This window comes from Elgaria multicarinata, chromosome 2 (genome assembly GCF_023053635.1).
Source record: "Elgaria multicarinata webbii isolate HBS135686 ecotype San Diego chromosome 2, rElgMul1.1.pri, whole genome shotgun sequence".
NCBI lineage: Eukaryota > Metazoa > Chordata > Lepidosauria > Squamata > Anguidae > Elgaria > Elgaria multicarinata.
The window spans coordinates 116,259,598-116,272,490 of NC_086172.1; the positions used below are offsets into that span (position 1 = coordinate 116,259,598).

Consider the following 12,893-nt stretch of genomic DNA (forward strand, 5'->3'; position numbering starts at 1 on the left):
TTCCACAGGCATAAATCCACCAGTGCAAAACTGTGTTCCAATAGAACAGAGAAACTTAGTATTTCCCAGCAAGCACAACTCAATGACAGGAATGCACATTTCAGTAAATAAATAATGCAACTTTGTCTTCTAAGCAATTAAATATTAAGAAGACGGTCCCCAAACCAGTTATGTCTGTATTAGTCTCACTCATTGACATAAACAAAACAAAGTACATCTTTTCAACTTGTTTGTGGAATAAACTACTCATTGATATTTCTTGATCTAATGCTTAGCAGTGGGGGATGTTTTGCAAATCATCTGTCAATTATTTTATTGAAAATTCCTAGAGAGCCACAGAACTGACTCATTCAATTTAGTCTGTTCAATAAAAAATGCCCTAGTGGAAGTAGCGAATTCCTAAACTCACCACAAGTGTCGTCTGCCTAGGACATGTGATTCAGCTCTGGCATGCAAAACACTGCTCCTTTATTTTTAGTTCTTTAACTGCAGGGAACTATTTTAATTCTAGCACTGGGCCTAAGAAGCTTCCATCACAATTTGCAAGTTATCATGAATGTCACCCTTTGCTTTTAAAATATCCATGAAGATATGCAAGGAAAGAAGAATCATCAGTAGTAACAAACTGCTGAGTACTTAACAGTGTAAACAATTAAGGAGGTCTGAAAAGCTTTCAAAGTGATTTCACAAAACAAAAGCAAATGAAAAGGAAATATAACACAATAGTTGGGCTGAAATCCCTCCCTTAATTTTGTGGATCTCTTTATTGACTGCAAAAGTGGGCCGCATTTTTGCAGGGATGGTGGTGGCAGCTGATGGCCACCATTTTGTTTTCCCCTGAATACCCCTTGGAATGATGTTACATTATTCATGCCTGCCACTAAAGAAGGCTGCCATCTTGTTTTCTATAGAACTATTATAAAGCCCATGTTACCATGGGTGCTAGCAGTCTGAGGGCAAAGCGTACTGCTCCTTAACTGCTGCTATGTCAGTCCTCCAGAAGTTGTCTGGAGATTATTTTCCTTCAGCGCAAATGATATTTGGCCCTCACTTCCTCATACCAGTCATCTCTGAATGACATTCATTTCTTCCCCTCAGGCCTCAAGCTCACCTCCTTCCCTCTTCCCCACATTTTAAAACCTGGCTTTTACTTAGGGCTGCTTTTCCTCCATTGCCTTTGCCTCAGAGTGTTCACTGTTGCCTCCACCATCATCCCTGACACCAATATGGCTGCTTTGAAAGTGGGCTTGACTTGCAAAGCCCAAGACCTTTCCTCCATCCCTGCCATTGTGTTTTCCTCCCTACATGCCTGCAGAACTGCATGGGAACTGTAGTTCCCTGACTGCCTCAGGCTCCTGGCCAGGGCATGAAAACATACCGATTGGCTATTAAAGATGAAGCTTTGAACTTTTTTGAACTTTCAAAAATTTCTGCATGTCTACACTGCTCAAGCCTCATTTTAAAACAAATATGAGCAAAATCGGTCTGGTAGATCTCAAGTAATAAGCCCTACACCACTGTATTCTGTCAAAAAGAAGTAGTGAGTAGAAAGCTGAATGGGGTGGTATACTAGAACTCCAACATCACAACTAAGAAACCCCAACTCCCACTCATTTCATGAAGGCATAATGAGCAAGACCTCAAAGAAAGTTCTCAAAACTCAGGCAAATCTGTCTGAGAGAAGGCAGTATTTAAGGTAACCAGATCCAAATATGAAATGGCTTACTGCTGGGAGGGCCAAGAGCAACAAGGTTAAGAGGGGGAAATGGCAGAAACCACATATCACTGGGCTCTTTACATGAACAGTATCTAGTATCCATACTAAAGCACCTTGGGAAAATTATAGTTCTTGGGGTCCTAGCACTTGAAATTCTGCCATTGCTGCTTTCAAAGGTTCAGGAAGGGAAGGACAAATACTCCAGCAAAATCTGATTAAAGCCACTTCCAAGTAGCTGGGGAAAGATTTGGGATGGTGAGGCAGGAAAAATGTAAAGACTCTTGGGGGAGGGGGTGCAGGCTGAAGAAGCTCATAGGATTTGTTTATGGTGTGTGGACTCCATTGTTTCCAAGACAACATCATTGGGGTATGACTGGAGTTAAACGAAGGAGTTGTGTTTTTAAAAGAGCTATTTTTTCTTTGAGCATGAGAAAATAGCTTGGTTTACTAAACCCAATTCAAAATGAAGACATGGAGAGCTCATCCATCACTAGCAGCTACTGTACTTGCTTTCTCTGAGCCCTATCAAATCACTAGATAAGACTAGCATAGAGCTGGGGGCTTTGACCCAGATAATTAATTTTGCATACAGCAATGTAGGGAGCCCTAGGAAACATCCAGCAAACTTTGTTTCCTTGAAATCCACAAGAAAACTGGCTTGGCCTTTTATTTATTTATTTATTTTTGCTACAAAACACATAGAACAGAAACCATAGGACACTTTCCCATTAATTTGATGGTTTGTATTTACATGCTGTATGGTGTGTGTGTGTGTGTGTGTGTGTGTGTGTGTGTGTGTGTGTGTGTGACCCTTCAGGTATACTACGACAGTTGTTGATTTTTTACAATTTTTTTTAAAAAGACATCAACGTCTGCAGTGGAGCTTGACACTTCAGAAATTCCGTATTATCCTTCAGTATTGAGAAGGAAAGCCAAAAATATATTAAAAAGTAACATTTCATAAAGGCTGTAATTCTCTGATCCTGGGATGGACAACATTCAGTTTTTCACCTGCTTTCAAAATTTTTAAAAGCCTCATTGGATGTGAGATAATGTCTGCCATAAAATCAGACCTCAGCTGGGAAGCAAACTGTTCCTCCACCGTGTATTCTGACATGCACTAGAGGGCAGCAGAGGAACCCAAAAAATCACCTTAAGCAACATTAGTCTAATAACCAGCAAGGAGAAGCAGTGCAGAACTTTTTCAAGGATCTTTTGTAGTATGATGGTGTCAGTATTAGATTTGGCCTCATCTACCCTTGTCAACCATTTATTAAATTGATATAGTGAAATCCTCAACAAGCAAAAGAAGAAATATTGCACTTATGAATACCTCCTGATGTATACAACCATGCTCAACACTTGGCCTCAGTTGTAATCACTACTCCCATGAGAAGCTACAACAACATCAGCAGGAACTCTCTGCACATGTATTGTTATGCCAGTAGCATTATTTAATGAATTTAAGCTAACATCAGCCTTTCGTCTTCTGCAAAGATGGTATTGCCAGGAAATAATATAGTAGGGAACCTATTGCCAACACCTTTCATTGCTGTAAACCCTGAATGTATTGAAATATACTTTCAACTATTCTTTAGCATTTTAATTGATTAGGCATTACACTCACAGCCTGAGCACTAATCCCTAAATATACTGTATTTGTATTTCTACCCATATGGCTATCTTATCTGCATTGAAAACAACTATTATCAGTTGATCCTGAGTACTGGATATAATCCCTTAAAGAAAAAAAAAAGGATATTTTGAGTAGCATGATGTTTTCCATTGATGTCAAGATATATGAATACTGAGCAAGTTAAGTTAGTGGATTTGCTGAAAGCTTGCTGCGTGTGTAGGGAGTAAAAAAAATAGTATGGATTTGTTTGGTTTAACATGAAAAGAGGCTCATGATGGCCTTGATTTCAGTCACCTATGGCAAATAATTTTGTAAACACCTGCCTACAATACACATCTACAGCAAAAGTGGAGTGTAAAGAGATCAAACAATAAAGTATCTGGAACAGTGCAATTGAAGGTGGTTTTGGATTTAACAGGGAGCATCAAAAAATAAAATACTCAAGTAATTCTAACATTCTCCTTCTACACTTCTGATGTAATGTGGTGATTTATGTATCTCCACCACGTGGAATAAATGAAGTAGACATATATCTCTCCCGGGGGGCTAAGTTACTAGTTCAGATGTTACACTGAAAGAGGAGAGGTGGTTACTCACATTTTCTCTTTCCATGGTTCCAGTTTAGCATCCCACACAAGTTCCAGCTTTATATTAGCTCATGTGTCTTCATACCGGAAATGGAGGGATCTAAAACCTGGAATGGTTGTCACCCTCCAGCACTCTACTCCCTATTCCACAAGCAGGAAATGGAATCAGTAGTTATCTGTTACCTCTTATCTGATGTTCTTGGGTACTTCTAATGTAGCTGGAACATGTGGAAGAGTGCTATCAGATATGAAACGCCTGAATCTAGAGTTCCACACAAAGAGCCAATAGAATTCTAAAAATTACAAGTGTAGTAACTTATCCAATCAGAATTTGTAAGTAGTTTGATATGTTACAAATTTATCCTCACAAGCCCTGTTGACATTTCTCTTTAATTTTAGATCTCAATAAAATTATTGTACATGCACATCACCAACTGCCTCTTGGGAAAGTATCACGCATATTATGATGTATTTTTTTCAGAACCGTGGATCATGGCATCAGTCATCACCACATATCACTTCTATAATTGGCTGTTTTCATATGAGTTGTGTTGTTTCCTGTATTTCAGCTACATATTGCCAAACCACATGGCAATGTGAGAAAGAAACATTGAACAAGGGGTGGATAATCAATGTGAATAACTATTCAGACATGATTGGTCATTGTATGGTTTCAGTATAAAGCTTTTAAACTGATTGGTTTGGACAGTTGGTAAATAAAGGGTTAAACTAAAATTCTTCTTTGCGCATGCACCTTACAAACAGGCATTTACATCTCCTACACACAAATGCAAATAATATAAACTAACTAATAATCAATCTTGGTTTGAATTATGAAACACTAACATTTGATGGATCATGGTGCAGGCTTTCCCCACATTCTGGAGTTACAAACAGAATAGATTCAAGCTATGAACCAGCAAATTATGAAAATTGGTGACGTCTCTAAAAATCATTGTACAATTTGTCTCTGCTGTAACGACCCTTCTTGTTTTGTTATTTGCTATCCCTCCAGCCTGCCACTATGCATTGTCCTGTCATTGGATGTTTTCATGTGAATTGTGTTTGTTTCCTATTTTTGTTTGGGTTGCATCCATGTATGCCCTTGCCTGACCCTGTGAATGGACTGTTTGGTTACATCCCTCTGCATGCTTTACTGGATTATGTCCCGAGTGAACCATTGGCCTGATAGTCCTGAGAAAGTCTCACATAGAATAGTATACATGCAGAATATGTGCAGCACCTGGCTGAACTTCATCCCAATTCCTGACCTTTGTTCGTTCATTTTTGTTTGTTTGTTTTAAATACAATCTGGCATGATTTTTGTTGTGCTGTAGTATTCCACACAGTTCTATCCAGTACTGAATGAAAGCATTCCAATATGCTTAGAAATACAGAATTCTTTCTCAGACTAAACCAATGAAGTTGATTGCTTTTAGCTCATCGTAGCCAGAGGTCATGAGTTGTCAGTTCTTGTTTGATGCTATAATTGACCAATAAGAGATGGAGCTTGTCAATAAATGACTGTGGATAATTGGTCAAGCAAAAAAGTATAGTTTGGAATGTGGTTATTCCACTGGAATGAGATGTAGTACATAAATCCAGGGTAAAGCTATGTTTCCTTTTCAACCACCAGCTCAAGCCCTGCACAGGAATAAGGACTAAACTAGGGATGGTTATAGTTGGAGGAATCATTAGAAGGCATTGTGAAGCATTTCCCTCTTAATGGATTTTCCATGGTAAGCAAAAAGATGGAAGAAATGGAGGAAAAAGATGGGAAAACAAGTGGATGATGACATCATCTCAATCCTCTGCAAAACTCTACGATGAAGTATTATACATGTGCTTGCTTTTCTGAATTATGCCTTCTAAATAAAGAAATAGAAGCCACTAGGCAGGCCTTAGCAGGAGCCAGACTATGGTCACAAGGATTAAGTCTTTCCCCATACCAAAGTACTGATGAAGTTCACCACCACCACCACCAATGCTATTCCCTATGGAACAGATGCTCCCACTCTGGTGTAGTAGCACCTTTAGAAGGGATAATTTTTGTTTGGGCTGCAGCATGTGGGAAAAGGTTGGACACAATCTGCAGTCAAAGTCTGTGCATTTCAAAGCATGCAATATGTGGACCTCCCGAAAATGTGTTCAACATTTGAAAAATGGATCTGGGAAAATGTGCACTTTTGAAAAAGCACAAATATAGGCTTCCCCGCCCAACCTAAGTTTGGGCGGGAAGGCAATGGTTGTGAGTGGAGAGGGGCAGGCAAGAAGAGGACTCACGTGGCTCTGTTGCTGAGCCTCATGAGACAAGGGCGGAGCCGCGGCTATAAGCCGCACCGCCCAAGGCTCGGCCTCTTTCAATTTCGGCTGTCGATCGGACAGCAAGGACGGGAGAGGCTCTTCATTTGCGGCAGGCATCGGCGGCAAATCTGCGGCAAATCTGTGGCCAGGAGGCTTTTTCCGCGGCAGCGAGGCTTGATTTAAAGCTCGGCGGCGCAGCGGCTCTTGTGGGCGGCAGCGACGGATCATTTTTCCATTAATTAATAGCGGTTTGGAGCAGAGGGGGGAGGTTTAGAGGGCTTATGGCGTGGGGGCTGCCGGCGGGCGTGCTCGGGGCCCGGCCCCCGCCAATCTCTGGAGGGAAGGGAGTCACCTCAAGGGGCACATTCCCCCTTATCTCTCCACTCGTTCCCGGTCCCAGTGCAGGCCAATACCCCCCCTCTCCGTTTGCTTTTCATCAAACGTTTCCTTTGCAGTGTTCTCTTTTATTCCCTGGGTGTGTGGCCCACGCGGCCCAGACCCTTAGGGGCAAGCAGTTTGTTTCTTGCAAATTTGTTATTGTTGGGTACTGCTAGTTTGGAAGCCAGCCATTTTGCTGAAGCTAAGAAAGGCAGGCTCCAATAAGTTTGGTTAGACCCAGTTAAAGTTTTGTTTCACTTTTGATTCAACCTTGAGTTTGGCGAATTTTACTGCATTCTGTTTGCGTTATCCTTGGCCTGAGTTTAAGGCGTAGGATTTTTTGTAATGTTTTTGTTCCTTGAATTATTTCTTTTTAATTTAGTTGGCTGTGTGACTGGTGATATTAATTTATATTTTTGCATTTTGTTCCAGTTTTATTAGTTTTATTTGTATACCCATTGGGACAATTAAATTGATTTGATTATATATAGTTACATATATTCAGGCATATATAGAATTTATTTATCTTAATTTTATTTCATTGTAAATTCAATTTTAAGTTTTATCTATAATATTAACGTTAATTTATTTATTTATTTTATTGAAATTCAAGTTTAGCTTATTAATACTTCAAGTTAATTTAACTTATATCTAAATTTAAATTCATTTAAATTAATTTCTTTTTTGGTGTATGTGTGTGTGTGTGGTGTTATTGTGGACTGTTGCCAGTAGTTATCATGCCTCCCAAGAAAGGTCTGGGTAGAAGCAAGGGAAAGGGTAAGGCACCCCGCCAGCTGGCTAAGCGCCCCACTCTAGCACCCATGGTCTCTTCATCTGATGAAGAGGAATCCTCTATGTCCTTGGTGCTTCAGCGTATTGCAGCCTTAGAGCACGATAATGCAGCTCTTAAACAGCAGTTGAAAGACAAGGATTCTAATACCAGAACTAGGAAGCATAGGAGCAAGCGAGCAAATAATTTACCTGTAGTTCCTATTACAGAGCAATCCACGGAAGCACAAGCAGTGGACGTGGTCCAGGATACTTCACCTCCTATACAACTGTCTGAGTCTTCACAAGTAACAGTGTCTGCTCCATCTGTGCCCACGGCCACGCCTGTGGCATCGGGTAGTTCCTCACACAGTGAGTATCAGTGCACCACAGCAGGTCTTTAACCTTCACCGTTTTCACATTGGGGTATGCCTCCGTGGGCCATGAGCCCATTCTGGCCATTTTCTAGACCCATTGAGCTCAAAGAAACACAGGAAGTAGAAGGCCCTCAACGGGCAACACCAGAGGCCTGCGTGCCTGTTTGGCAACCCACGACCAGTACACCGGTGCGTGTGGTAGCGGAAACACAAACTACAACAGATCTCATACGTGAACCTGTTCCTACGGCTCCTGTTAAGGCTACCCAGACAACTCAGACTGATCCCGAACCTGGTAAGGAGGAAGTAAAGGCAGATCCTTATTCCTCCGCCAAAGGGTCCAACATTCCTTATGGTGCGATTTCCACACCTGTAGGATATCACCTATTACCCACCACTATGGAGAAGATCTGGAAGGGTGAGTTTGTGGATCTGTTATCTCTCTTATTTAGAGAGGAGGAGCAGAAAGATAAAGATAACAATAAAGATAGGGATCAGGAACGCAGCAAGAAGAAGAAGGTCGAGAGAACTTGGGCCAATTGGTTGGCAGGTTACATTATTTTCTTTGGGGTAGCTTTATTAAAACACCCAGAGAAAGCAACAGTGCTAGTGAAATACCTAGATATAATATTTAGGTGTTACACAGAGTATCTGGGTCCAGCATGGTTAGGATACGATGAAGCTTTCAGATTGAAAGCCCAGTTCAACCCCGAGATCAAGTGGGATGTAAAAGAGCCCGAACTTTGGTTGCAGTTTATGATCCCTGCCAAGCCTATCTCTGGGGAGAGGGCAGACAGTGGGCATATACTTTCACACCCGGCAGGGCCCTCACAGTATCGGGGGCCAGCCGGGCAGTCGGTTCAACCCCGATTACTATGTTGGGAATTTAGTTCCAAGGGCACATGTATGTGTACACAGTGCAAGTTTAAACACGAGTGTTCCATATGTGGAGGGGCGCACCCTTATTCAGGATGTCCCAAGACCAAAGGATCAAAGGACAGAAGAGATTTCCACCCAGGGGGCAAACCTAATAACGCAGGGCCTGCTCCAAAAGGGCCCCGGCCCAATTAGACTCCAGGAATTATCAGTGTCTTTGCGTGATTACCCACGACGTGAAGACGCTTTATTCCTGTTCAATGGATTTTTGTTGGGTTTCAGGATTCCTTTTCAGGGCTCGCGGGTCCCTGTTTTTTCCAGAAACCAGGCGTCAGTTCGTGGAATGGAGGATCTGGTTAGGGAAAAAATATTAAAGGAAGTGAAATCTGGTATGGTTTTAGGACCATTTGAGCAACCTCCCTTACCTCGTTTGAGGGTGTCTCCTTTGGGCATTATGCCCAAGAAGGCCCCTGGGGAGTATCATTTAATCCATAATTTATCCTTTCCCCCGGGAGGTTCGGTGAACGATTTCATCCCAGCTCATTTATGCTCGGTTAACTATACCTCCTTTGACACTGCTGTACGAATGGTATGGCAGTGTGGGGTGGGGGCATTAATGGGGAAGTGCGATATCAAGTCTGCCTTCCGCCTGTTACCCATGTATCCAGAGGACTTCGAGTTACTAGGGTTCTCATTCCAGGAGCATTTTTATGTGGACAGGGTTCTTCCAATGGGATGCGCTGTATCTTGTTCTGTTTTTGAAAGATTCAGCACATTCCTTGAATGGTTATGGCAGCGTAGAACTGGATCACAGAACTCGGTCCATTATTTGGACGATTTTCTGTTTGCTGGGACTGCTTCCTCGCCCCAATGTGCTCAATTCATGAAGGAATTTCAAGACATGACTGCCCACTTAGGCGTTCCCTTAGCACAAGAGAAGACTGAGGGTCCTTCTTCTTCCTTAACTTTCTTGGGCATACAACTTGATTCCCGCAATCAAACTTGTAGCCTTCCCAGTGATAAACTCGAATCACTCAAGAAGATAATAGAGGTTACATATAAGGCCCATAAAATTACTCTCAGGCAACTTCAGGAGCTTGTGGGCCATCTGAACTTTGCTTGTAGAGTAATTGCTCCCGGTAGGGCATTTTCCAGGCATTTATGTGATGCGATGAAGGGTGTCAGACGACTCCTTCATCGTATCAGGGTATCCACTGAAATGAGAGCAGACCTTGAGGTTTGGAACTCTTTCCTAAACCAATATAACGGGGTTTCCTTCTGGAGGACTGACTTATTATTAGAAGCACAGTTACAGGTGCATTCTGATGCATCTGGATCTTACAGCTTCGGTGTGATCCTGAGGGATCGCTGGTGTGCACAACAGTGGCCGACGCATTGGAAGGAGTCCGGTATCTGCCGGGACTTAACCTTTTTGGAATTCTTTCCAATTGTGGTGGCTGTTTGGTTGTGGGCCGATGCTCTTTCCAATGCTTCTATACATTTCTGATGCGATAATCAAGCCACGGTTCAAGTAGTTAATTCCCTATTGTCTAAAAACAAGCGGGTTATGAGACTGGTTAGAGCTTTGACGCTCCGTTGTCTCCAGTTTAATATTATATTTTATGCACGGCACATTCCCGGACTGGATAATGGAATCGCTGACGCTTTGTCGTGCAACCAGATTTCCAGGTTCCGGGAGTTGGCCCCGACAGCCCGACAACATCCCGATCCCATGCCCAAGCGTCTGTGGGATCTTGGAGAGATGAAGCATTGGAAGCAATGAGGAGATCAGTGGCCCCAGGTACCAGAGCGCTATACGAGCGTGCAGGTAGGGAATTCCACGCTTTCTGGACGTCCTGGGGGCTTGCGGCCCAGTGGCCCATCCCCATAGAACACTTGATGCAATTCTGCGTTGCATCACACAACAGGGGCATAGCTAGTAGAACCATAAAGGGAAAATTAGCGGGCTTATCTTTTGAGGCCAAGATTATGGGGTTTGAGGACACTACCTCGGACCCTAGAATCAGGCGGATGTTGGAGGGCTGGGCTAGAATGGCCCCAGCCCCCCCAGACAAACGCAAACCCATTACTCCTGAGATCCTCTTGGGCCTGCGCCAGCAGTGGACTGTTCTGTGTTCATCACCATATGAACAGGACCTGTTGCACGCTGGTGCTTTATTAATTAGATTGTAAGCCTATGCGGCAGAGTCTTGCTATTTACTGTTTTACTCTGTTTTACTCTGTACAGCACCATGTACATTGATGGTGCTATATAAATAAATAATAATAATAATAATAATAATAATAATAATAATGTTTTTCGGGGCTTTTCGGGTTAGCGAGGTCTTAGCACCCTCTAGGAGAGATGTTTCCAACAAAGCGTTGCAAGTTGGAGATATTTTACTTACTGGGAATGAAGTGAAGATTGCCCTGAGGCAATCCAAGACCGATTAAAGGGCACAAGGTGCCAGCATAGTCTTGGCTTCTTCAAGATGTACCGAGATATGCCCAGTGGCAGCGTTTCGAGCCTTTTTGTTTGCTAGAGGGCTAGGGCAAGGATACCTGTTTTGTCATAGTGATAAATCTCCTCTAACCAAATTTCAGTTTTGGTCTATTGCCAAGAAAGCCCTACATGCAATGAGATTAGACAACTGCCAATTCGGAACACACTCCTTCTGTATTGGAGCGGCTTCCACGGCATCAATGGCCGGGATTCCGGAAACAGGGATTCAGAGTATCGGCCGGTGGCGTTCCAGGGCCTTTAAAAGTTATGTGCGCTAACTTGAGTTTTGCATTGAATAGTTATATTTTCCTCACTAGATGTTGGGCCTAGACCGGAGCTTCCCCTGATCCTTCTATGCGGGCACAGCATGGTTTTTTGGGCCAGTCGCAGAGCGTCTCGGACAAACATGGGCTCGCAGTTGTGTCTTGGAATGGTGGCTGCCGTTCACTGGGTTGGACGGCGTGGATTGAGATGGGGAGGTCTCTTTGATGTTTTACTCTGTACAGCACCATGTGCATTGATGGTGCTATATAAATAAATAAATAAATAATAATAATAATAATAATAATAATAATAATCGCAGTTTGAGTGTAAGTTTGGCCCTCCGCAGGTGTTGGTTATACACCTGGGAGGCAACGATTTGGGTCTTCTAAAAGGAAAGGCTCTGATTATACAGGCTAGGCAGGATTTTGAATTTATCTGGAGACGATGTCCACTGACGTGGATCGTCTGGTCCTGTATGTTGCCTCGGCGCCATTGGCACGAGGGACGCAGCATTAAAGGTTTAAATAAGGCAGTTCACAAAGTGAACAGAGAAATTAGAGAATTTCTATGGGGGAAGCGGGGATGGGTCATCCTGCACCCCGATATTTCACCAGAGAGGCTGGAGCTATATAGGGCGGACGGGGTCCACCTTTCTTATGCAGGAAATGACATATTTCTGCAGGATCTGAGTGTGGGACTGCGGGATTTTTTCCCGGGTCAGTGGGGGAAGGGGACCTAAGCTGAGGCTTGGTCCCCTTTTGTGGCAGGAAGGTGTGGGAATGTAAACATAGGACAGGGACGGTGAACTCACTGGCACCCTTGGCGGTGAGCTGCATAGCCAGAGGACCTGCTCCTCGGGGTTGTGCTGCTCGCGAGTCAGGCTATGGTGTGCAGTTGGAGACCATTCTGCCTGCATCTACCCGCTGTCCCTTATGGCAGCGGGCAGGGGTGCAGGGGGATGGTCTCCCCACACTCTCAGAGTGTCGCATGAGCAGGGAGCCGGTAAAACGGCTTCTTGCTTTGATGAGTGGCTTGCCCTTTGACAGGCAGTAGGCCAGAATAGTATAGAGATTCCTGCACTGTCACACTCAGATCCAGGGAGGGTGGATTAACCAGATTATTCAATAAAGAGGCCCTAGTTATACCCAAAGCTCTGGTGTCTGTGTCTTCTTTCATGCGTCCTCCTTCACTCGCAAACACATTAATCAAAGGGAGACAAATGTGTACATTTCAAAGATGCATATGGTTGATGCATACATTTGGGGAAATATGCAGAACAGTATGCACAGATTCTGATACTGACGAGCGGAAGTGAGCTTTGAGATGGAATTTGGAGAGTTTCAGCAATTTGGGTTTTGCTGATTCACACATCCCTAATGAGGGTACAAATTTCTATGCATTATTTTTAAAGTAATTATGGAACCTATTGGAGAAAGTTGCACCTTAACATTTAGAATGCAAGCCAAATCCAAGCCTGCCCACA

The 12,893-nt window shown here is 43.1% G+C and overlaps 1 protein-coding gene across 6 annotated transcripts in view; it reads right to left on the reverse strand.

Moving 5' to 3' along the window:
- Positions 1-12,893, reverse strand: part of LRRC4C (leucine rich repeat containing 4C) — an 858,040-nt gene that overhangs the window by 127,686 nt on the left and 717,461 nt on the right. Inside the window, exon 1 of one of the 6 annotated variants that reach the window (XM_063117432.1) lies at positions 3,951-3,966. The exons of the other annotated variants lie outside the window; for them this stretch is intronic. The gene's annotated coding sequence lies outside the window, so the exon portion shown is untranslated. Of the gene's footprint in view, positions 1-3,950; positions 3,967-12,893 lie in introns of those variants that run through there. 6 annotated transcript variants of the gene reach the window in all.